Here is a 27,793-nt window from a genome sequence, read left to right as displayed (position 1 = left end):
GATTTTAAGAGTTGGCACACATGAATGAGGAATTCTCTTTTGGAGGTCATTCTGCTAGTGGTCCTTCTTCTTTTTATTATATCTACAGGGCAGTATCAAACTTGGTGAGTGGTGTTGGTGTGGGCGACCATGGGGCCCCCAGAAGTCTTGGGTCTCAGGCTGCTTGCCAAAATGTCCATATTACAATCAGCTACGGCTTGTCCCGTTTACATAAAGTACAGTGTTTCCCAATAAAATCAGTCTTGGTGGAACCACATGCCTCCTTAAAACAGCTGATTGTTGGGGTACCAAGAGTAGGACTTCCATAGATCTAATAAAAAAGATTATTCTGAATATTACACACTATATAGCCACTTTAAAATGGTTTTCTTAAATAAAAGGCACTGAACCTAATCTTCAGTTCCTACGGCGTGGTGTCAAGTCACTTTGAAGACACTACTGGCTTGGTTGGAAGTGTGGGTGGTCTAGTGACCACTGTAGACCATCAGTGGCCGGAGTGGTAACAGAAGCAGGAACACTTATTTTAGCAGTTTCGGCTCTGTGACCTCTATAGGATCAGAAAATGACTCCAAAAACTAAAAGTGACCATTGTTGACCATATTCGTTATAGATGTCCTTGCTATGACTGGCCGGAGAAGTGATCAACTATGTATTAGAGACAATTTAAAGTTCAAGGTCCAGGGCCCTGAAGGGGTTTTCCCACAAACTAAATTTAGGCCGGGATAGGGCCTAACTTGCTGATCAGTGGGGGTCTCAGTCGGACCTCGTTGCTCCGTCAGACTAATGGGGCAGACCGTCAACGCATGACTGTTCTGCTCAATTAATCTCTATGGAGCTGACGGAGATTGCCGAGGGGGGTACTGAGACCCTTACTGATCAGCAAGTTAGGCCCAACTCTCGACACACGTTTACTCAAGTCTTTCCAGGACCTTTGAAGGACCTACAAAGGTTTTTAAACTAAACCGTCTTTATGCAAGAAACCTGGTTCTGTTAATGGATATAGGCAGTAAATGTCAAACCATTGAAAACAAATGTTACTTTTAAGGGGGCCCAGAATTTGGGGTCCCTTCCTTTTGGCCTGTCTCTCCTGCCCATGCTCTATGTAAGTACTGATATCTATTATCAGATAGGAAAAATGTAAAACTCAAAGTAATAATACGTTTGCTAAATACAGGTGGTTGACATACAGAAGACCCCTAGTTACAGACAGACCTCTCTGCCCCATGTGACCTCTGGTGAAGTCTCTGAATGCTTTACATAAGTCTCAGGCTGCAATTATCAGCTGTAAGGTGTCTGTAATTAAGTTTTATCGATAATTCCTGTTCCCATGACAGCATAACATTTTTAAAATCCAATCGTCACTGGGACAAAAAATTATAATTATATAATTTATATAATTATAAAATATGCCGACTAACATACAAATTCAACTTGAGAGCAAACCTAAAGACCTTGGGGCACATCTACTAAGGGTCCTTCGGACGCATATCTGTTGGGTTTCCCGAATATTTCCGATTTGCCCTGAATTGCGCCAGATTTTTGGCGCACGTGATAGTATTGTGGTGCATCGGCGCCGTCTTTCATGCAACACAAATCGGGGGTGTGGCTGCCAGACAGTCCGACTGATTCAGACAAACTGTGGAATTTAACTTTCCAAATTATGTCGCAAGATCAGAACTCACATGCACCGGGAAGAAGGTGAACTCCGGCGGACCTCGGCGGGGAAGCGACACATGCAGCAAATTGGACGCAAGATCTTAGTGAATCGCAGCAGGTTCGAATCCTCGTCGTACATTCTGGATCGGCGACGTCAACGGGACGGGTAAGTAAATGTGCCCCATTATCTTATATGTAACCCCGGGATTGCCTGTATTAATCAAGCCTCATTAAGTCTCATTACAGATGGAATAAATCACCCAAAAGCCAAGATGAAGATCCTCTCCTAATCGTAGAAGCCGTAAACTGTTGTTCCTTAGATTGGCGGCAGTCGTGTTGTCATATACAATGTCTCGCACATGTTGTAATCCTGTAAATTGCTGTGTTGGTGGATTTACAAATTGGATTACATCTCCATCACATTCTGTCAATAAGCCATTGAAATTCCAGACATGTCCGTCTCTTGATGCCGGAGTTTACAGAACTTCAGGAACAAAGTGACAATCGTTCTTCCAAGTTGACCGCTGTTCTGAGGCCGTATATAACCTCAATGTGTAACAATTATGGACTGCCCTTAGGGTATCCTGTAATGCTTAACTGATGGGGAGAAGACGAATGCCCCATCCCTGCAATCATCATGAGTTCTCCATCCTTGACTCCAAGCATATGCAGATATACTACTATAGTCTCTGAGAGTTAACTCCATGGCCATTTCTCTACTCTGGACTATTGATCCTGAAAAAAAATCAGGGCACAGAAGTCACGCACCCCATTATATACATTGTAATAAGTCTTTTTTGTGTAATATGAGCAGAGGTGATTTGTATCTCCCTGGCCTTCAACCTACCAAGTCCCATAACTAATGCTGGTGTCTTCTTCTGTAGTAGTCTAGATTTTGTCTTACACCAATCAAGAGAACCTGGCTTCTACAACCCCCATTCCTCTTAGGCTGGATCAATATGGGTAGAGATGCCCTCAAAAGGGTTCTGTGCAGTTCTGTCATTCACATTTGAGTGTATGCATGCACTTTGGAGCGTCTTAGCTTCAAAGCCGTTGAAGACCTACATATGATAAGTTAAAAGGGTTCTAAAAAGGGAGGCCCAAATGGTCAAGTCATTCTATTGTTCCTCGGTAATTCATATGGGACCTGTTTGCATGCTATATACATTCATTTTTACTCAAAACCGCAATGGCATTTGGGTAGGCTCCAATGGGGCAGCATGAACAATCTCATTCTCATGGACAACCCTAACCCTCCCCAGAAGAGACCTTCTCCTTATTACATCCCATCCCTCCTGCAGCAATATTCAACTTATGGTACTCCAGGGTTGGGACCTTCCCTGTAATGCAACCCCCAGGAACATTCTTGTAATTGTACTACCAACACTATCCCTTCCCCCAGCGATGGATATTAGACATCTTGTACAACTAACCCAACACTCCACCTTCACTGGGGGGATAAATTTACCATCTCCTTATCAATACCCCATTCCGAAACCAAACTGGGTTAAGATACCTACGAGGAGGAAAGTCCAACAGATCTTGAAGCTGCTTGCTAAATTGAATGGTGGTTGAGTTGGGCCTGTTTACGACTGCTTCTGCTTCACAAATAGGTTTGAGATTGGCAAGCTCATTGCATGTCTGGTCATGATGTGTGCATCACAGCTAGGCATAATCAGGCCATGCTCATGGGCACATAACATGAGATAGAGGGTCAGATTTGGCCCAAGGGCCTTGAGTTTGACACTTGTATATTAAGGGCAGCCATATAAGGGTCACATAGGATGTACTGGTGTCTTTTTCTAACCTTATTTAGTATGATATACTATGATACTTTGTTACTATAAATTGTATATGGTCATCAGAGTGCCCCAGTCTGGTGTTACCTATAATGGAAAAATAAACAATTTGTAGGTTTGGCCAGTATCTGACTGGCCCACCAGAGCCTCAGAGGATCCTCCGGTGGGCTCAGGCTAAAACCTAAGACTTGACCCCAAAGAGACAGCTAGAGACAACCTAATTTGAAGGCTGATGGCCGCTTTTTTCCTTGGGAATGATGAATGTTGGGAATGCAGAATTACTTTATCTGGTGGGTCCAAGGAACCCCAGTCCAACACTAAATGTGGTTGAACTGAAATAAAACAACTTACACACCTAGACTGTACCTGCATTATACATGCATTACACGACTGTACTGTATGTCCCCAAATATTCTGAAGCATAGCACATTACGTTCCCATAGTCTATGCCTTTGGAATGGTTTTCCATATGGAAATCCTTGTAATGATCCGGTTCCCATGTCATAGGCATACATCTTACCAGCAGCAGGTTTACTGATGATACAGTGATTTTCTTATGTGTAGAACCTCATTATGGCTTCCTTTATGTTATCTATATTGTATCAGCAGGAGTTATTGACCTGCTCCCCGTTTCCCTTATCTTGGCAGTGCAGCGCTCGAGTGCTGGCGCATCCCTATCCGCACCATAGTCCTTATAGAACAAGGCACCTTCTATACTGTATATATTAAATTGTCTGCTCTGATTAAAGATGCCGCCGTATGGAAGGCTTCCTCATTTATTCTAATACAATTGGGATGGATTTCTGATTAACATCTAATTATCCGCTAGCTTTTAATACGTAGCAAGAGGATTTATAATTGGTAAATGTGACTGCTTTCTTCTGGAAACTACACCCCCACCTGTCTGTAAGTTGCCTCAGTTATTAAAGATGAAGCTGTCACCAATGACAAACATTATCTTGCTTCTTTGCCACAGAGCCCCTAAACAAATTAGTGTTTGTTGTTTTAAAATATGTCAACCCATTCCAAAGGTACATCCCCTGGAAGTTAAAGGAAATCTACCACCAGGATGAAGGATTGTAAACCAAGCACACTTACATGATGGTGTGTGCCCCCTCTTGAAGGATCTGCTCTTCTTTTAGCTTTTTATGTGCTTGTTTTTACAAAACAAAGGCTTTAAAATTAGGCAAATGAGCCTGAGGGGCTCCGGGCTCCATTAGTAGCTATGGAGCCCGAAGCCCCTCAGGTTAATTTGCCTTTTTTAAAGCATTTTTTTGTAATAATAACGACATAAGGAGCTTTAATAAGAGCAGATCTTGTCAGAGAAGACACACACCTACATGTAAGTGTACTTGGTTTACAATCCTTCATCCTGGTGGTAGAATCCCTTTAATATATAAATGATCTTATACTCACCAAGGGGGCGGTAACCTTTTATTCTTTCTGGGGTTGTGTGAGATAAAAGGTGACCACCCCTTTGGCTAATATGACATTATTTCCATATAAGTTTCTGTTGGCCAGATATCACAGGAGGTATGCCATGTATGTCACAGCTACTCCTAAAGGGCATCTACTACCAGGATGAAGGACTGTATGCAAATCAGCCTGAGGGGCTCATGGGATTATAGGTGTTAATGGAGCATAAAGTCTTTCATCCTGGTGGAAGATGTGCTTTAAAGGGAATCCACAATCAAAATCCATTGTGATAAACCAGGGACATTTACTCATAGATCCAGGCACTGTGACTGTGGTAATCATCTTATATCTGTTATCCATGACTTCTAAATTCAACTTTTTAAATTATGCTAATAAATCAGAAGGGCTCTGGAGGGATGTTACAAGAGCCCCTACCCACTGCTCCCTTAGCACTGCCCCACCCCTTTCTGCCTGATGAAATCTCTCTGCAGTGGGGAGTTTTAGCTCACAATGGGAGGGAGGAAGTGCTCCTGGATCAATGAGGAGGTGCCTTGATTTTATTTGCTTAATTTTGAAGGTAGATTTACTTTAAATTCTATAAAAAGTGACCAAACGGTCATAAAGTTCTAAAAATCATAGCATGAAAAATATCATCAAAAGTTGAAAAAAATGCTAGCGTTAGCGGAGGTTTCCAATACAAACACTGCTTCGCTGTACACCGCTCTCAAAGTGGTCCGGCGTATTCATGAGGGGGCGGGATTAGGGGCGGGGACTGCCGCATGACTCATGGCAGTCACCGCTGGCCTATGGAGTGAGCGGGCGGTCCGGGGAAGAGGCAGTGCCTCTGGCGTTTCTAGTGTACAGCACAGCAGTATATGTTAGCGTTATCTGAGGTTTCTGATAACGCTAGCAGTGTAAGGCTATATTCACACTGCCGTTGCCCGCCCGTACCGTACCGTAGCGGGCAACGGCAGTGTACGGGGAGAGGAGGAGGAGGTGAGCGCAGCTCACCCCCGCCCCTCTCCATAGCAACCTATGGCGCACGGCGCCGTATTACGGGAAAAGATAGGACAGGTCCTATCTTTTTCCCGGGTACGGAATGGTACGGTGCCGCACGTGTGCGGCACCGTACCGCTCCCGTAGGGTGCCGTGCGCCCATAGAAGTGTATGGGGGACGTATATCGGCCGTATATACGTCGGCCGTATATACGTCCCCCATACGTTAGTGTGAATGTAGCCTAACACTGCTGGGACTGTTGTAGCACTAGACCTGCTTACTTTAGGAACAGCTCCTAGTGCCGTTTTTCAGGGTGACAGGTCCATACTGGATGAAAATGCAACCAACCAACTACAGCCAAACATAGCGCTGATCACATGACCTGCCCAGGCAGGTGCAGGACATGTGACCAGTGGCCATCTTTTGTTCTGTGTTAGCTCCGGATGGAGGAAGTTAAGCATTGTAATTCTTCATTACATTGTATGTCAGCAGCATTTTTCTGCTCAAGGGAGCAAAATTTTAAATAACAACTAATAAAATATTAGCTTATATTTTAAGGACCCATTTGTATATGAACCATGCTGATTCCTGGAATACCCCTTTAACTGCAATCTATATAGTACAAAGTCCAATGGGAATCCAAAATAGCTCATAAGGTGACCAGGTGTCATCTTGCCATGATTATATGGAAGAGAGCCCACAAAAATGCAATGAGGCAGCCCTCCAGTAAGTATAAAGGTGATCTTTATTCACCCATGGCAAAATAAGGTATATATATATATACACATATACACACACACACACATATATATATATATATATATATATATATATATATATATATATATATATATACATATATATACTGTACTCAACTTCAATTTTGCCACAGGTAATTAACATGAGCCCTGAGATTTGATTGGTTACTGTAAGCAATGAGTATAAGACAGCAGCTTATATGTGAGGTAATATGGATAGAGATAGACAGAGACAGACAAACAGAAAGACAGAGACACACACAGAGAAACAGAAAGAGAAGGAGACAGAGAGAGACAAAAAGCGAAACAGAGACACACAGAGAGAAAACAAATAGAGGGGTACATAGCTATGCAATCTTAATCCACAGAGACAGAGAAATGGACAGAGAAACAGGCAGACAAAGACAGAGTGAAACAGAGACAAAGACAGAAAGAGACTGACAGAGACAGAAAGAGACTGACTGACAGAGACAGAAAGAGACTGACCGACAGAGACAAAAAGAGAGACAGAGAGAGAGGGACAGACAGAGACAGACAGAGGGAGGGAGAACGACAGAGAGGGACAGAAAGAGAGAGAGGGAGTGAGGGAGAGACATAGTGGGAGACAGAGAGACAGAAAGAGACACACACACAAACAAAGAGATAGAGACTGACAGAGAAACAGAGACAGAGAGAGAAAGACACAGAGAGAAACAGACTGAGAGACATAGATAGAGTGAGACAGAGAGAGAGAAACATAGATATGCAAATCTTAATCCACCCCTGATTGGGGGAGTGTCCTCACACTGCTGTTCTCTTACCTCCAGGCAGTTTCCTTCAAATACTACAGTTGTGACTCACAGCAAAGAGGAAGGGGAGTGGGGGTGGAGCTACTTAGTGCAAAGAACTAAGAGCAAAGCAGTGTGAGGACACTACCCTTTCCTTTTACCTTGGAAAGTGAACACTAACACTACAATTTTGCCTGGTCAGATCTGCTGACAGACTCGCTTTAACAGGAGCCCCGTAAGATCATATACAAAAGATTCCAGTCTATATTCACTGATTGTGCTGTGAAATAAACTCCATTATGCATAATAAATCCTGAACTTGACATTTCACGGTTCTGAATTGTTTCCTCGGAAAGGCATAAAAACATTATGACATTTTCACACACTATCTCAGCCACACATAAAGGGAAGGGTTTCATAACCAGTATGACAGCGTGCTTTCATTTTTCAGTATCATGAATAATAAATTATCTGACCCGTCACATTCACTGGAACCATAAAACCATGACCTTTGTACAGAACGTAATGCTATAAAGAAGCGGGAGCATTTATTCTGCCGGAGGAATACTTGCATCATTCAGCAACAAACAAGGGAGCTAGTAGGTGTAAAGCTGTACATATGGATAGGTAATAGCCCAGGAGATCTGTGTAACTACACCTTTATGTGGGTTCTTTGTGGTAGCAGCAGGATTATGAAAAATGCTTTTATGTTCCAGGATTGTAGCTGTACTTAGAGCACCCTTGTGCACATGCGTGTGAGATCTCTTTACTGAACCCAGCACGGCCCTTCCCCTCTGCTCTAAGTGATAAAGACATGGAAATATCAAAATGATGAGTAGAAGTAGGCAGCCCTTTGCTTAAATATCTATCATTGTTCCTAAAGTCAGGCCCAGGCTACTGTCATAAATAAGATCTGCAGGTAGTTGTTCAGGAATCAATAGTGGTGGCCTTTCAGCACGATCAACCATCAATACCTGATCTGTCGGGAGGAGGTAATATCTGATCCCCATTACCAATCAGTTATCCAACCCATTATAGAGCATGGAGCTGGAAGTTGTTGGCAACGTTCCTGCTACACCCATGTCTTCCATTGACTTCTCGGGGTCTACTGTAAATCCAGTTTTTGTCCACTCAAGTGGGCTAGAAACCAACAGCAACCGGCTGCTTGCTCTGTGGTTATGAAGGACCGACCATCTGATTGCTGACGGAGACCAGATTAGAGCAGGGACAAGATATGGACAATCCATAATGCTGACAATCCCTTTAATATGACATTTTACCTTTAGTCAGGTGACCCTAAAACACATTGGTAATTCTAATGGTCTACACACATGAGCTTTCACAACCCTCCATGATTTCAGATCTTATGATTTCTAGTCTCATCAGAGCCGGATTAAAGGAGGGGCTCCCGGGGCGTGAGCCACGGGGCCCCCACCACTGTCATGTGCATGCGATCGGTGATCAACTCTCAGTGTTTTCATTGAAACAATTGAAAAACCATTGTGCTGGTTACCAGTTACCCTTATCTGGGATATCTGGAGAGCCATTATTATTTCCCTTGAACAACATTGACTTAATTGAAAAAAACATTGTTGGAAGGGCCCCCACCAGTTTGCGCTCAGGGGCCCCCACCCCCCCTTAATCCGGCCCTGGGTCTCATCATCTCCATGTAGATGCCTCTGCTTAGTTGCTTGTGCTTACCCATTCCAAAACTTGATGGTTTTCGATGTTGTCTGTGTGAGTTATTATGTGAATGTTGTGTGAGTGCATTTGTGTGATTTGAAATAAGTATTACGGCTCTACAAGCAGCTCGGAAAAGTTGCACAGCAGTCCATAACCTCGCCTCATTTATCTCCACTGTCATATAAATCTTCTGCGAGCTGAGATGTTTCTACAAACTTTTACATTGTGCTTTCATTTACTCTTTATTGCCCTGGATTTATTTTTATCACATCCAGCACATGGGTAATGCAAGCAATTTGTTCAATTGCTTCCCAACCCAGCAGAAGCAAGTGTTTCTTAAAGAGACAGGCCACATTATGAACAGAGAGCAAACAGTATTTTTTTTGTACAGGTGGTCCCCTACTTAAGAACACCGAACTTACAGACGACTCCTAGTTAAAAAAGGACCTCTGGATGTTGGTAATTTTCTGTACTTTAGTCCTAGGCTACAATGATCAGCTGTAACAGTTATCACAGGTGTCTGTAATGAAGATTTATTGGTAATCCTGGTTCTTATGAGAATCCAACATTTTTAAAATCCAATTGTCTCAAAGACCAAAAAAAAATTATATGGATCTACAATTATAAAATATACAGTTCCGACTTACATACAAATTCAACTAAAGAACAAACCTACAGAACCGATCCTGTACGTAACCCGGGGACTACCTGTATTGGAATAATAGGCAAGATAGAGGCGTAGGCAAAGTGCTGTTTACGTAGGCTACATCCCCATCAACGTCTGTTTCTCCTTTGTGTCCAGAGCTGTGTAGTTGGGATCAGAGATGGTGCCCATTTTGGTGGAGTCGGAGATGGGGTCAATAGAAAACAATGCCTGCGCCAAAAACTAGGGCAGGAATGGGACCTGATCTGATTTTGCAGTATGGGCAGTTGGCTCATTAGATCTGGTGTAGATTTAATTTGGGGCTTCAGCCAACAATACAAACAAACATCATAGTAATGCCAACGTAATGTGCACCGGTACTGGGAGTGCACCAGTCCAACTGTCTTTGAAGGCGCCAGAGATACCAACTACTGGTGTCCCTACCAGACCTAATCTTCTGGAATCCCTAGCAGTCACAAGAATGGGGTCATGAAAGTGCCCCAAGAGCTCCATTATTCGACCACTACGTGACTATGGGAGAGATCTGTCCTGAATGTCCCATAGATGTGAATGTAGAAAAGTGTTTCCATCAGCAGCACCTTAAAGGAGTTGTCCAGTGACAAGTTAGTCCCACACATTAATGGGGTCCATTGTACCCCCGATGCAAATGTGCACTGCCGCTCCATTCACTGGGGCACATTTACTAAGGGTCCGAACAGCGCATTTCCATCGGGTTTCCCGATTTTTTTGGTTTTGCCCTGAATTGCCCTGGATTTTTGGCGCACACGATCGAAGTGTGGTGCATCAGCGCCAGCTTGCATGCGACACAAATCGGGGGGCATGGACGTCGGACAATCCGACTGATTCGGACAAACTGCTGAATTTTACAACAAAATTGTGTCGCAAAATCAGCACTCACATACACCGGGAAGAAGAAGGTGAAATCTGGCGGACCTCAGAGGGGTAAGTGACAGATGCAGGAAATCGGGAGCACTAGCTACGTGTATCGCGGAAGATCCGAATCCTCATCAGACAACGCACAGCAGGGATCGCGAGGGGATGGGTAAGTAAATGTGCCCCACTGTTTATGTAATTGGCAAAGACTGCGGAGCATGGCACTCAGCTATTTACGTCAGTGCCATAGTGAAGAATAGAGAAGCAGGGTGAACGGAAACTGGCTGCTCGATTCATATGATGTACAACTGGGTGTAACAGACCCACATTCCTGAGAAATGTGGGGGTCACATTACTGAGACCCCCACAGATTAGCATGTAAGCCCCTATCCTGTGGATAGGGGCCTTCTTGTTGTCACTGGACAACACCTTTAAGGATCTCATTCTTATGCTTTATTAGGATCTCAATGGTCAGAACCGTCCCGGCAATAGACGCTTATACCCTACGGACAGGTATACACTGTGAACAAGACTAAAAATAAAATGAGCCCTCTCTAAGATCTAACAAATTCATTTTTCATTGTGCAAATATTTCTTCTTCAGTATTTAAGAGAGGTCTGACCGAATCATCATCCGCTCTGCTGATACTACTCCCCCGACATGCCGGGAGACACATTAGATGTCTGCTTCACTGTGGTGGGTGAGAGCTTGTGATCCAACGGTGGCTGAACACAGCAACAGGGACAGGTCAGAGGGCTGAACAGCTGATAGCACAGAAATGTGATGGAGAACAATTATAAATCACTCGGTTGTATTTTCTGCAGTGCTGAGCCAAGGGCTGCAGTGCAGGAGAAATTACCATATCCAATTTCCACCAAAATCTAAGGTCTAATCCAATACTTTCTACAGGCCAAGTAATGATCTTAATTAAAAATGCTGTTCCCTTTCTCTGTTTCATCATAGAGAAGTTCTAGGTATATATTGGAGACATTTTGTTTTTTGCACAGATTTACGGATAAGTCAAGCCAAGATGAAAGATAAAGCAAAACAGATGATCGATTGATAAATCACGTTACCCATCTATACTTTATATTGGCCTCAGAGCTCTAAAGTTCACCCTCAATGTTCTGCTTTGCTATGTTTTACATTTCTTTTTCTCTGCATTCTGCTATCCGTCCCATGATGCCTCAGCGCAGCATTACATGGGCAGCGAAGGACGCTGCCTGCTGGGAGGGGATTATCAATATCCTTATTGCTTTATTGTTTTATTTATTGTTTCTAATGTGCAGTTTGCCTGTGTAGCGTGCAGGGGGCTTGCATGAATTTGGCGCCCCCTGCACTGCCCCAACAGAGTGCACCAACTTTTTTCGGGTGCACCTTTAACATGGGGCGTGCAACACACTTCTGTCGGACTTTGCATGATAAATGTGGCGCAAGGTCCGACTGAGCACTGGAACCCCCTTCAGTGCAGAGATTTTTCTTGTGTGAAGAATAGTGCAGTCACGCCACAAAAGGGTCACGTGCAAAACAAATGTGGTGCAGACATTTCATAAATACCTGTGCAAGCAGTTTGCTCTGGAAAGAATGTGCAAAGTCCGACATAAAACTGGTGCAAGGTCCTTAGTAAATGTGCTCCATAGAGTTAGAGGTCCTGCCCCCCTCCACCGAGTGCATAGAGCTGGGGACAGGCGGGACCCCCATTCCACGCTGGACCCCCCAGTGGAGATCCCGTGGCACAAGGTATTGAGTTTCATCATATACCTGAGGCCTGAGACCTGAGGGTCTGACCCCCAAATTGTACAGCAAGACATGTAACTTCTGAGCGGTCAATATGATCCAACAGAAGATGCGAATTCAATGACTTTTCTGACAAGGGAACATAATACAGGCAGTCCCCGGGTTACATACAAGATAGGGTCTGTAGGTTTGTTCTTAAGTTGAATTTGTATGTAAGTCGGAACTGTATACCCCTAGCCAAATTTTTTTTGGTCTCTGTGACAATTGGATTTTAAAAATGTTGGATTGTCATTGGAACCAGTATTAACAATAAAGCTTCATTGTAGACACCTGTGATATCTATTATAGCTGTTTATTGTAGTCTAAGGCTAAAGTACAGTAAATTTCCAACATCCAGAAGTTCGTTTGTAACTAGGGGTCGTATGTAAGTCAGGTGTTCTTAAGTAGGGGACCACCTGCAAACAAAAAATATTGCTTCAAATGGATAAATTACCCAAGAAAATGCCTGAATTTGGAAGACTTCATTAACAAAATGCCTTCGAGAACAGTGACCTGAGCACAGAACTAGATATACTTCATCATGTGCTTGTCCTGGAAATTCTAGCCCCTTACACTGGAACGTGTTACAATCCATTCTATAAAGCCAAAGGTTTCCTCCTAGCCGTTTTCCCTTGGCTGATATTCAAGCTTGTGGTTAGGAATGCTCAGTAAAAAGCAAATCCTCTCCTACATGGCCAGGACAGGCGAACAAGGTCAAGTGAAGTCAATGGCAGCAGCTTGATGAGATAAATGGGGGGGGGGGGGACGTACATAATACCTAAAAGCAACAAAGTGCTTCAAGCCGCGCTGTTTCCAGAGACAATGCAGGTCTCCTAAAAGCCTGAGATTACATGATGCTTCATAATCATAACAGCCTGCTTTACACATGGGTAAAGCCGAGGACAGGGGTCAACGATTTGGAACACGAAAGTCCAAAGTCCAAAACTCAACTTCCTGCATTATTATGTGAGTGAATCTTGTATCCAGTAAAACGATAAATACAACTCAACTATTGTTCTAATGGATCTAAACAGGCAATATAATTGTAAACCAATGCCCCCAATGAAAATTACCAACCTACTATGGGTTCTTCATGGTACTACTCTTTATGTTGAGAAAGCGCCATAGGGTTTCCATAGTTAGGGCATTCCATATTGTGGCTTCTGCCTTACCTTAACTTACCCATAGACAAATGTTTCTCTTTGCCTATTGTTGGTGGAAACCAACGTAGTGTGGATCAAAAGCAAGAATTATAAAAGTCCAAAATGAGTCAAATAAATGGACGTGACCTAAGTCCAAATACTGACTGATTAGGTTCTATCTATTGCAGCTTCTACTCTGGTATAGATAGGTGGTATGCTGCTACATCTCTACACAAACATGGCACCACGTCACAGTTTAGGACATTTAGCCTCATGAGGTGGGTAGAGGTGATGACTGAAGCCAGGGCTGCAGAGCTGACCTTCCCTCAAACCAAATATTGCCTACACCAGGAAAGAAGATGCATCATTCGAGACCAGGTAGTCGGCTTTGGAATAGTAAGAAAATTCAGGGAGGTTGGGGGGGTCTTATTTTTATACTGCTGCCTTATCGCGGCTTAAAAATGGAGTTGGATCATCCCTTCAACCCTTTGAGGTTGGTTCATATACTAATACCTCATCATTCTGTAAACAGGACTTGTCTCCGAAGTATTCTATGACTCTTTGCCCCTTTGTACAGAGGTAGTTTTGCTTACCTCTATCACACTTACCAAGAGTCCCATCAGAAGGTCAAAAATATATCCCCTTCCCCCGTGAAACTTTAAAAAGTACTAGACTTGTCTGGGAAGCCCATGGTTGGTGAATAGAGAGGCAAACAATATGCTTTTCCTGGAGATTCATTCAATCAGGGGCCTGGAACCTTTGTTGACCTTTGAGATCATTGGTGGTCCCAGGAGTTGGACCTGTGGGTAGGTATAACTTTACAATCCTACTGATCAGCAAGTCAAATCGCAAACTCTATCCAGCATCTGAAGTCTGAACTTTAGTCTGAAGGGGGTATTCCAAGACACAAAAAATGTCCATATATGAACAAGTGACTGCTGCCTGCAGCCAATCACAGGCCTACAGGCTTCAGAAGTTTTGTGCCATACATACAGGCATTACCATTATGGCAATTGATTGGCCAAGGAACTTAATGGCACCTGTATGGCCTGTCATCAGAGCAGGACATCTCAACGAGATCAGAGAATAAGATGAAACCAGAGCTCTTGAACTTTATGTGAGGGCCAAGTTGAATATATCCTTGTTTCAGGCTATTTATGATGAATTAAGGGTAAATCTGGCAAATACTGTAATTAGCTTAATTCAACAACCGTAATCCACGTGTGTTTTGGGACAATTGAGTTGAGACCCTGAAGAACTGTTTCTAGGACAACAAAGTCCTAGGGTTGATTTGTTACCGCAACTCCTGTAAGGAAACTATTAAGTTGTCATGTAAGTATTGATCATGGTGTGAGGGTCAAATCAAGTGGAAAAGCCAAAGGATCCTGCAATGGGATGTAATACAAATGTTTACCTTCTGCTTAACCATTTCAACACCAAATTGCTAATCGTAATTGCTAATTTTTGCTGGGAGCAATTGCAGGAGGTAAGGAGTTAACCCACCAGCGGCAGTCAAAGAACCTGTCATTGCAGAAGATCATTAACAGTATGCCAGTGGCACACTTTTACAGATCTATAGCAAATTCTACACATACTGCAATACAGAAGTATTGCAGTATATGGTAGGAGCAGTCACACTCCCAAGGGTTAAAGTACCTTTGGGCAGTGGTCTCCAACCTTTTTGTATCCGGAGAAAGGCTGCACCCAAACATTTTTTTCCAGGGACCAGGGCGGGTAACCTGCTTAACAGGGTCCGTTGGAAAAAAAAATGGTAGCCCCACAAATACCCCATATCTAACCTTTACCCATTTAATGTGCCATTATCAAATGCCCCCTTTCCTGCAGCTGCTCCCCTTTTCTGATAGTGCTCCTTTTTCTATTGTCTGCCTATAGAAGAAATGCGCTACAGAAACACACCTATAATGTTCCCTTGTCCATGGTCTTTTCAATATGAGGGAAAAAATTTCCCTACTGTAAGTACCTGCATATAGGCCAAGACTCCTAATCTTACTGCCAAAAAAACTACAACTGAAAACAGTTATTGACTCGAGTATAAGCCTATGGTGGGAAATGCAGCCGCTACTCTAATAAAATGTCCAGCAGCTTCCCCTCATTAATGAAATGTTCAGCAGCTTCCCCTCACTAATGAAATGCCCACAGAAGATCCCCCCTTTAATGAAATGTCCATAGCAGAGCCCCCTTTAAAGAAAGACTCCCTAGCAGAGACCACCTTTAAATAAATGTCCTCAGCAGAGCCCCATTTAATGAAATGTCAACAGCAGGGCCCCATTTTAAAGACATGTCCACAGTAGAGCCCACCAGTAGAGAAATATCCAGAGCAGGGACTCCATTCAAAGGAATGTCCACAGAAGAGCTTCCTCCATCCTTCATTAATGAAATGTCCACAGCAGAGCTTTCCGCCTCCCCATTAATGAAATTTCCACAGCAGAGCCACCTAAGAAAAAAAAAAATTCTATACTTACCTCCTGCTTCTTCTCCATGCAGTTGCAGCTTCCTCTCATACTATGACATCACGCACTGCGACACCGCCACATCATAGTGTGTATTTGGAGAGTAGTTTGGGTTGCCTTGGGCCCCCTAGAAGGCTTGGGTCCCAAACCGCCCAAACCACCTATAGAGTAATCCACTACTGACTGTCCCCTGCTATAAAGCAGCACCTGACACCTAAAATTGTGTCTCTTCACACTCAAAGGTGTGGGACATATCATGGAGAACCCACTTACTAAAAAAAAAACAGATATATTTCTTCTGGAGGCGGAGCTGTTCTATAGCTCGTCTTAGGCAGCAGAGACTTTAGATTCCCCCCTTGCTATGAACATATCGGGGCAGATTTACTTACCCAGTCCATTCGCGATCCAGCGGCGCGTTCTCTGCGGTGGATTCGGGTCCGGCTGGGATTCACTAAGGTAGTTCCTCCGACGTCCACCAGGTGGCGCTGCTGCCGGAATGCCCTGAAGTTCACCGGCCTATTCCTGGTGATGGTAAGTGCGAGTCCCGCAACACTTTTTTTTTTTTTCCGAATCCGTCGAGTTTTCGTTCGGCTACGCCCCCCGATTTCCGTCGCGTGCATGCCAGCGCCGATGCGCCACAATCCGAACGCGTGCGGCAAAATCCCGGGGCAATACAGGGAAAATCGCCTCAAATTGGAAATATTCGGGTAACACGTCGGGAAATCGCGAATCGGGCCCTTAGCAAATGACCCCCATCATCTATAGCAGTGGTGGTGAACCTATGGCACGGGTGGCAGAGGTGGCACTCAGAGCGCTCTCTGTGGGCACCCACGCCATCAGTGCAGAGTTCACCAGACACGAATCAAGCCCTCTTGCAGTCCCGGGCAGTCAAGGTCAAGCTACAATGATAATCCAAACTTCTTCTCCTTCTTTCTACTGTATTGGTGTCCTCCAATTTAAACCTGTGACACAGCAGGAAGTAACAAGTTACTACTTAAATTGTCGCATTGGCACTTTGTGAAAAATACATGGGTTTTGGTTGTAATTTGGGCACTCTCTGTCCAAAAGGTTTGCCATCACTGGTCTATAGTGTTACAGGTGTTTGTTATATTTGATATATACATTTCGGAACTGTGAAGGGGAACCTCCCGAGTAATCCCTAGACCTTTCCAGAAGAAAAAAACCCATGAAATATGACTTTGTGTTACAGTTTTCAGTAATAACTGGGGGATTAAGAAAATTTGGAAAGCAAAATCTCATTTTATTGTGAAGAAGTAGAAGAGGCTTCAGAGAAAACTTCTCTTCTCCTTCGGAAGCCTGCAGTGGATCTCAGATGCGTTCACATTTTGCGAGCTTCAGGTCGACAAGATGATCATACATCAATGCGATAGTAGGGAAGAAAATCTAACTTTCACACTACATACCCAGACAAGTGATATATGGGCCCCTTGGTCTGTAGCAAAATATTAAAGCAAAATAAGATAAGACAATAATACATAGAAAGCTTCAGATGGATCGTCAGATCACTATGGAATCCTTACCGGGTCCCAAGCTCTGGCACAATAAGGAACTCTAAAGGTCGTGTAGGACGTAACCTCACATAGAGCTGGTTTTCAAGTCATTATTCGCCCCCAGGGTAATTAAAAATTCTAAAGAGGACCATTAACCACCTCCACCAACCCTAACCCTTTGCATCCTGTAATGGTTGTTACTTTATCCCAGGTGATATTTTTTTTTAGCCATGGAATTCAGCTAAATGAATTTCAGCTCCCAAAAAAGGTTAAGTAAAATACCAGAACCAAACTCTGCAGTACACGTAGAATACACCCCACACCTGCCTGCAGAATACTCCCCACCACCTGCCTGCAGAATACTCCCCACACCTGCCTGCAGAATACTCCCCACACCTGCCTGCAGAATACTCCCCACACCTGCCTGCAGAAGACTCCTCACCACCTGCCTGCAGAATACACCCCACACCTGCCTGCAGAATACTCCCCACCACCTGCCTGCAGAATACTCCCCACACCTGCCTGCAGAATACTCCCCACCACCTGCCTGCAGAATACTCCCCACCACCTGCCTGCAGAATACTCCCCACCACCTGCCTGCAGAATACTCCCCACCACCTGCCTGCAGAATACTCCTCACACCTGCCTGCAGAATACTCCCCACCACCTGCCTGCAGAATACTCCCCACCACCTGCCTGCAGAATACTCCCCACACCTGCCTGCAGAATACTCCCCACACCTGCCTGCAGAATACTCCCCACCACCTGCCTGCAGAAGACTCCTCACCACCTGCCTGCAGAATACACCCCACACCTGCCTGCAGAATACTCCCCACCACCTGCCTGCAGAATACTCCCCACACCTGCCTGCAGAATACTCCCCACCACCTGCCTGCAGAATACTCCCCACCACCTGCCTGCAGAATACTCCCCACCACCTGCCTGCAGAATACTCCCCACACCTGCCTGCAGAATACTCCCCACCACCTGCCTGCAGAATACTCCCCACCACCTGCCTGCAGAATACTCCCCACACCTGCCTGCAGAATACTCCCCACACCTGCCTGCAGAATACTCCCCACCACCTGCATGCAGAATACTCCCCACCAACTGCCTGTAGAATACTCCCCACCACCTGCCTGCAGAATACTCCCCACACCTGCCTGTAGAATCCTCCCCACACCTGCCTGCAGAATACTCCTCACCACCTGCCTGCAGAATACTCCCCACACCTGCCTGTAGAATCCTCCCCACACCTGCCTGCAGAATACTCCCCACACCTGCCTGCAGAATACTCCCCACCACCTGCCTGCAGAATACTCCCCACCACCTGCCTGCAGAATACTCCCCACACCTGCCTGTAGAATCCTCCCCACACCTGCCTGTAGAATACTCCCCACACCTGCCTGCAGAATACTCCCCACACCTGCCTGCAGAATACACACCACCACCTGCCTGCAGAATACTCCCCACCACCTGCATGCAGAATACTCCCCACACCTGCCTGCAGAATACTCCCCACCACCTGCCTGCAGAACACTCCCCACACCTGCCTGCAGAATACTCCCCACCACCTGCCTGCAGAATACTCCCCACACCTGCCTGCAGAATACTCCCCACACCTGCCTGCAGAATACTCCCCACACCTGCCTGCAGAATACTCCCCACACCTGCCTGCAGAATACTCCCCACCAACTGCCTGTAGAATACTCCCCACCACCTGCCTGCAGAATACTCCCCACACCTGCCTGCAGAATACTCCCCACACCTGCCTGCAGAATACTCCCCACACCTGCCTGCAGAATACTCCCCACCACCTGCCTGCAGAATACTCCCCACCACCTGCCTGCAGAATGCTCCTCACCACCTGCCTGCAGAATACTCCCCACACCTGCCTGCAGAATACTCCCCACACCTGCCTGCAGAATACTCCTCACCACCTGCCTGCAGAATACTCCCCACACCTGCCTGCAGAATACTCCCCACACCTGCCTGCAGAATACTCCCCACACCTGCATGCAGAATACTCCCCACACCTGCATGCAGAATAATCCCCACACCTGCATGCAGAATACTCCCCACACCTGCATACAGAATACTCCCCACCACCTGCATGCAGAATACTCCCCACACCTGCATGCAGAATACTCCCCACACCTGCCTGCAGAATACTCCCCACACCTGCATGCAGAATACTCCCCACACCTGCATACAGAATACTCCCCACCACCTGCCTGCAGAATACTCCCCACACCTGCATGCAGAATACTCCCCACACCAGCCTGCAGAATACTCCCCACACCTACATACAGAATACTCCCCACACCTGCATGCAGAATACTCCCCACCACCTGCCTGCAGAATACTCCCCACACCTGCATACAGAATACTCCCCACCACCTGCCTGCAGAATACTCCCCACACCTGCATGCAGAATACTCCCCACCACCTGCCTGTAGAATACTCCCCACACCTGCATGCAGAATACTCCCCACACCTGCATGCAGAATACTCCCCACCACCTGCCTGTAGAATACTCCCCACACCTGCCTGCAGAAAACTCCCCACATCTGCCTGCAGAATACTCCCCACACCTGCCACTCCCCACCACCTGCCTGCAGAATACTCCCCACACCTGCCTGTAGAATACTCCCCACACCTGCCTGTAGAATACTCCCCACACCTGCCTGCAGAATACTCCCCACCAACTGCCTGCAGAATACTCCCCACCACCTGCCTGCAGAATACTCCCCACACCTGCCTGTAGAATACTCCCCACAACCGCCTGCAGAATACTCCCCACACCTGCCACTCCCCACCACCTGCCTGCAGAATACTCCCCACACCTGCCACTCCCCACCACCTGCCTGCAGAATACTCCCCACACCTGCCTGTAGAATACTCCCCACACCTGCCTGCAGAATATTCCCCACACCTGCCTGCAGAATACTCCCCACCACCTGCCTGCAGAATACTCCCCACCAACTGCCTGCAGAATACTCCCCACCAACTGCCTGCAGAATACTCCCCACACCTGCCTGCAGAATATTCCCCACCACCTGCCTGCAGAATACTCCCCACCACCTGCCTGTAGAATACTCCCCACACCTGCCTGCAGAATACTCCCCACCACCTGCATGCAGAATATTCCCCACCACCTGCCTGCAGAATACTCCCCACCAACTGCCTGCAGAATACTCCCCACCACCTGCCTGCAGAATACTCCTCACACCTGCCTGCAGAATACTCCCCACACCTGCCTGCAGAATACTCCCCACACCTGCATGCAGAATACTCCCCACACCTGCCTGTAGAATACTCCCCACCACCTGCCTGCAGAATACTCCCCACCACCTGCCTGCAGAATACTCCCCACACCTGCCTGCAGAATACTCCCCACCACCTGCCTGCAGAATACTCCCCACCACCTGCCTGCAGAATACTCCCCACCACCTGCCTGCAGAATACTCCCCACACCTGCCTGCAGAATACTCCCCACCAACTGCCTGCAGAATACTCCCCACCACCTGCCTGCAGAATACTCCCCACACCTGCCTGCAGAATACTCCCCACCACCTGCCTGTAGAATACTCCCCACACCTGCATGCAGAATACTCCCCACACCTGCCTGCAGAATACTCCCCACACCTGCCTGCAGAATACTCCCCACACCTGCCTGCAGAATACTCCCCACACCTACATACAGAATACTCCCCACACCTGCATGCAGAATACTCCCCACCACCTGCCTGCAGAATACTCCCCACACCTGCCTGCAGAATACTCCCCACCACCTGCCTGCAGAATACTCCCCACACCTGCATGCAGAATACTCCCCACCACCTGCCTGCAGAATACTCCCCACACCTGCATACAGAATACTCCCCACCACCTGCCTGCAGAATACTCCCCACACCTGCATGCAGAATACTCCCCACACCTGCCTGCAGAATACTCCCCACCACCTGCCTGCAGAATACTCCCCACACCTGCATGCAGAATACTCCCCACACCTGCCTGCAGAATACTCCCCACACCTACATACAGAATACTCCCCACACCTGCATGCAGAATACTCCCCACCACCAGCCTGCAGAATACTCCCCACACCTGCATACAGAATACTCCCCACCACCTGCCTGCAGAATACTCCCCACACCTGCATGCAGAATACTCCCCACCACCTGCCTGTAGAATACTCCCCACACCTGCATGCAGAATACTCCCCACACCTGCCTGCAGAATACTCCCCACCAACTGCCTGCAGAATACTCCCCACCACCTGCCTGCAGAATACTCCCCACACCTGCCTGTAGAATACTCCCCACAACCGCCTGCAGAATACTCCCCACACCTGCCTGCAGAATACTCCCCACACCTGCCTGCAGAATACTCCCCACCACCTGCCTGCAGAATACTCCCCACACCGGCCTGCAGAATACTCCCCACCACCTGCCTGCAGAATACTCCCCACACCTGCCACTCCCCACCACCTGCCTGCAGAATACTCCCCACACCTGCCTGTAGAATACTCCCCACACCTGCCTGCAGAATATTCCCCACACCTGCCTGCAGAATATTCCCCACCACCTGCCTGCAGAATACTCCCCACCAACTGCCTGCAGAATACTCCCCACACCTGCCTGCAGAATATTCCCCACCACCTGCCTGCAGAATACTCCCCACCACCTGCCTATAGAATATTCCCCACCACCTGCCTGCAGAATACTCCCCACCACCTGCCTGCAGAATACTCCCCACCACCTGCCTGTAGAATACTCCCCACACCTGCCTGCAGAATACTCCCCACCACCTGCCTGCAGAATACTCCCCACCACCTGCCTGCAGAATACTCCCCACCACCTGCCTGCAGAATACTCCCCACACCGGCCTGCAGAATACTCCCCACCACCTGCCTGCAGAATACTCCCCACACCTGCCACTCCCCACCACCTGCCTGCAGAATACTCCCCACACCTGCCTGTAGAATACTCCCCACACCTGCCTGCAGAATATTCCCCACACCTGCCTGCAGAATATTCCCCACCACCTGCCTGCAGAATACTCCCCACCAACTGCCTGCAGAATACTCCCCACACCTGCCTGCAGAATATTCCCCACCACCTGCCTGCAGAATACTCCCCACCACCTGCCTATAGAATATTCCCCACCACCTGCCTGCAGAATACTCCCCACCACCTGCCTGCAGAATACTCCCCACCACCTGCCTGTAGAATACTCCCCACACCTGCCTGCAGAATACTCCCCACCACCTGCCTGCAGAATACTCCCCACCACCTGCCTGCAGAATACTCCCCACCACCTGCCTGCAGAATACTCCCCACACCTGCCTGCAGAATACTCCCCACCACCTGCCTGCAGAATGCTCCCCACACCTGCCTGCAGAATATTCCCCACCACCTGCCTGCAGAATACTCCCCACCAACTGCCTGCAGAATACTCCCCACCACCTGCCTGCAGAATACTCCTCACACCTGCCTGCAGAATACTCCCCACACCTGCCTGCAGAATACTCCCCACCACCTGCCTGCAGAATACTCCCCACACCTGCCTGCAGAATACTCCCCACCACCTGCCTGCAGAATACTCCCCACCACCTGCCTGCAGAATACTCCCCACCACCTGCCTGCAGAATACTCCCCACACCTGCCTGCAGAATACTCCCCACCACCTGCCTGCAGAATACTCCCCACCACCTGCCTGCAGAATACTCCCCACACCTGCATGCAGAATACTCCTCACCACCTGCCTGCAGAATACTCCCCACACCTGCATGCAGAATACTCCTCACCACCTGCCTGCAGAATACTCCCCACACCTGCATGCAGAATACTCCTCACCACCTGCCTGCAGAATACTCCCCACACCTGCCTGCAGAATACTCCTCACCACCTGCCTGCAGAATACTCCTCACCACCTGCCTGGAGAATACTCCCCACATCTGCCTGCAGAATACTCCCCACACCTGCCTGTAGAATACTCCTCACCACCTGCTTGCAGAATACTCCGCACCACCTGCCTGTAGAATACTCCCCACCACCTGCCTGAAGAATACTCCCCACACCTGCCTGCAGAATACTCCCCACCACCTGCCTGTAGAATACTCCCCACACCTGCCTGCAGAATACTCCCCCCACCTGCCTGCAGAATACTCCCCACCACCTGCCTGCAGAATACTCCCCACACCTGCCTGCAGAATACTCCCCACCACCTGCCTGCAGTATACTCCCCACACCTAACTGCAGAATACTCCCCACCACCTGCCTGCAGAATACTCCCCACCACCTGCCTGCAGAATACTCCCCACACCTGCCTGCAGAATACTCCCCACCACCTGCCTGCAGAATACTCCCCACCACCTGCCTGCAGAATACTCCCCACCACCTGCCTGTAGAATACTCCCCACCACCTGCCTGCAGAATACTCCCCACCACCTGCCTGCAGAATACTCCCCACCACCTGCCTGCAGAATACTCCCCACCACCTGCCTGTAGAATACTCCCCACCACCTGCCTGCAGAATACTCCCCACCAACTGCCTGCAGAATACTCCCCACCACCTGCCTGCAGAATACTCCTCACACCTGCCTGCAGAATACTCCCCACACCTGCCTGCAGAATACTCCCCACCACCTGCCTGCAGAATACTCCCCACACCTGCCTGCAGAATACTCCCCACCACCTGTCTGCAGAATACTCCCCACCACCTGCCTGCAGAATACTCCCCACCACCTGCCTGCAGAATACTCCCCACACCTGCCTGCAGAATACTCCCCACCACCTGCCTGCAGAATACTCCCCACCACCTGCCTGCAGAATACTCCCCACACCTGCCTGCAGAATACTCCCCACCACCTGCCTGCAGAATACTCCCCACCACCTGCCTGCAGAATACTCCCCACCACCTGCCTGTAGAATACTCCCCACCACCTGCCTGCAGAATACTCCCCACCACCTGCCTGCAGAATACTCCCCACCACCTGCCTGCAGAATACTCCCCACCACCTGCCTGTAGAATACTCCCCACACCTGCCTGCAGAATACTCCCCACACCTGCCTGTAGAATACTCCTCACCACCTGCTTGCAGAATACTCCCCACCACCTGCCTGTAGAATACTCCCCACCACCTGCCTGAAGAATACTCCCCACACCTGCCTGCAGAATACTCCCCACCACCTGCCTGTAGAATACTCCCCACACCTGCCTGCAGAATACTCCCCCCACCTGCCTGCAGAATACTCCCCACCACCTGCCTGCAGAATACTCCCCACACCTGCCTGCAGAATACTCCCCACCACCTGCCTGCAGTATACTCCCCACACCTACCTGCAGAATACTCCCCACCACCTGCCTGCAGAATACTCCCCACCACCTGCCTGCAGAATACTCCCCACACCTGCCTGCAGAATACTCCCCACCACCTGCCTGTAGAATACTCCCCACCACCTGCCTGTAGAATACTCCCCACACCTGCCTGCAGAATACTCCCCACCGCCTGCCTGCAGAATACTCCCCACCACCTGCCTGCAGAATACTCCCCACCACTTGACTGCAGAATACTCCCCACACCTGCCTGCAGAATACTCCCCACCACCTGCCTGCAGAATACTCCCCACCACCTGCCTGCAGAATACTCCCCACAACTTGACTGCAGAATACACACCACCACCTGCCTGCAATGTACTCCTTAGCACCTGACACCAGAATCCTCCCCACCACCTGCCTGTAGAATACTCACCACCACCTGGCTGCAATGTACTCCTTAGCACCTGACACCAGAATCCTCCCCACCACATTACTGCAGAATACTCCACACTACTGGACTGCAGAATACTCCCCAAGACATGGCTGCAGAATACTCCCTGCTTGACGTGATTACATAGACATCATAAAAAGTCAGTATGGTTATAATATGTAAAACCTAAAAACCGGGGCCATTGGTCATCCTGCAACTGGGTCACAAGCTTATAGAGGAGTGCAGGCCCAAAATTTCCCTGGAGTCAAGTCTTGAAAATAACCTTAATTTTTATACCCTTGGCCACTGGAGAAAAAAAAAACCTAGTAAAATATATTCTTTACATCTTCTACCTTTTGTCGAGGAAAAGAAAAAAAAAACGAATACCCAACATCCTATTAAAAGTTTTATTGACAGGATAATAAATCACTCACGCCTACATCTAGTCGAGATGATATAAATTATTCATCGTGTCATTTTAGTGAACGTTTTATGCACGCCAGGCTTTTATGGTGTTTTATATACTTTTAATCTTCTATTTCTTTTTTCTCATTGTAATGATGTATTGTTACAAAACGCTTTCCTTAGCACTCTTGGTTTCTATATTGTAGCCTTGGCAAGAAGAGAGATTTGATGGGAAAAGCACATTGATATAGTAATACTTAAAGGGGAACTCCACTTTAAATTATTTTCAAACTACAAGTCAAAGTGTATAGAGATCACGGCGTACCGTATATATTTAAAAACAAAGGACATAATAATTGACTAAATAATAAGAAAGCTTCAGTTTGTTATTCCCCCTGTAGGTGCTATGATAAAGCTACTCTTTTTCTATGGAAGGTAGGTTAATTTTTAGAAGACAATGGGGCACATTTACTTATCTGTCCGACGAAGTTCCCTGAAAGTGCATTGTCTGACGATAATAAACTCTGCCGCGATTCACTAAGATCGTGCACCCGGTATCCTGCATGTGTCGCTTCCCCGCTCAGGTCCGCAGGAGTTCACCTTCTTCTTCCTGGTGCATCTAAGTGCATGGGCTTGCGACACAATTTGGAAGCTAAATCCCGCGCTCAATCTGAATCAGTCGGATCGTCCGACGGCACTCCCCCCTGATTTGTGTTGCATGGAAGCAGCTCAGCCGCGTCACAATCTAATCGCCTGTGATACACTCCCAGCCCAGACCTCTGTTAAATACCTGCCAAAGCCTTGTAATCCCCGAAAGACCCTTAGTAAATGAGCCCCAATATTGGTTAAAGTCTAAGGCAGGACCCCTTAAGATGTCAGGAAAATTAACCTTTTAGGCTTGTTAGGTTAGGAGAATTGGTTGAATATTAAAGGGGTTTTCCCACGAATACAGGTTAGGTCCTATCCACAGGATAGGGCCTAATTTACTGATTAGTGGGGGTCCCAGTGATGAGAAAACGAGGGGTCCGATGGGGACCCAAGTACCTCTGTGGGACCCCTCCTCGCTCGGCATAGAACAGAACGGTTATGGAGTGACGAGGGGTCCGACGGAGGTACGTGGGACCCCATCAGATCCCTTGATTTTGTGATCTATGGGGGTCTCATCTCTAAGACCCCCCACCAATCAACAAGTTAAGCCCTATCCTAAGAAAATGGTCTAACTTGTATTTGTGAGAAAACCACTTTAAAGTGTAACTGTAATTTCAGGTGATTTTTGATATTGGGTGGCGGGGGGGGGGGGGGGGGGAGTGTTATGAACATTTTTCTTCCATACTACTTTAAGTAATTCTCCTTAGTTGGTAAAGAAACGGACTGCAATGTGCCCCTATGTTACATGTCTCTCTCTTCTCTCTGTTGTTTACACAGCTGTGAGTGAGTGTTAACCCTTCCTGCTCTCTCCCTGGCTGTAGTATGCTATGAAAACTATATTCACACATCAAGCTGAAAGTAAAGGGATTAATCCTCACTGCCAAAGCTGTTTGAACACTCACATGGAGGTTAGATGTCGGCCTCCATAGACACACTGTACAGGCTGAAATACATATCTCTAGGGGAGGGAGTAGCTTGATTTTTAATTTTTTTTTTTAGCTGGAATTTTTTTTACAAACGTTTTTTTACAAACGTATGTTTTCACGCCGACAGCGCCGCCATCTTGCCGAGGATCTTCGCTCCTCGTGACGTCATCGGGAAGCGTCCATCCGTCGCCATGACAGCCTCGGGTCTTCCGAAGACCCGAGGCTGACTCGTATAAACCCTATCATTACAATATGCTATCAGCAGATTGTAATGAGAGAGGAATAAGATTCCCATATACTGCCATACTGGGGATCAGACAACCCTTTTCCTTTAAAACGCTGATGCAATCGGCACAAGCCCCTCCCCGTTCCGGTTGCAATGATTTTCAAAACATGGAACGTGTCCGCACCTTTTCTTCTGTTTTTGTAGTAAATGAAAAACCTTTTGAATTTTCCTACAAAATCAGGTTCAATACATTTTTCCAACTGACACCCTTATCGATAGGATCTTTAAACATACATCCAACTTTTTGGGTGGCTCCTTT

At 47.2% G+C, this 27,793-nt stretch overlaps 1 protein-coding gene across 2 annotated transcripts in view; it reads right to left on the bottom strand.

Moving 5' to 3' along the window:
- The window catches only part of ANO3 (anoctamin 3), a 246,029-nt gene that overhangs the window by 163,709 nt on the left and 54,527 nt on the right, over positions 1-27,793 (bottom strand). The gene's annotated exons all lie outside the window — the stretch shown is intronic.

This window comes from Engystomops pustulosus, chromosome 7, assembly GCF_040894005.1.
Source record: "Engystomops pustulosus chromosome 7, aEngPut4.maternal, whole genome shotgun sequence".
Taxonomy (NCBI): domain Eukaryota; kingdom Metazoa; phylum Chordata; class Amphibia; order Anura; family Leptodactylidae; genus Engystomops; species Engystomops pustulosus.
The sequence above is the reverse complement of the archived record's forward strand: the minus strand, read 5'-3'. Positions and strand labels throughout refer to the sequence as shown.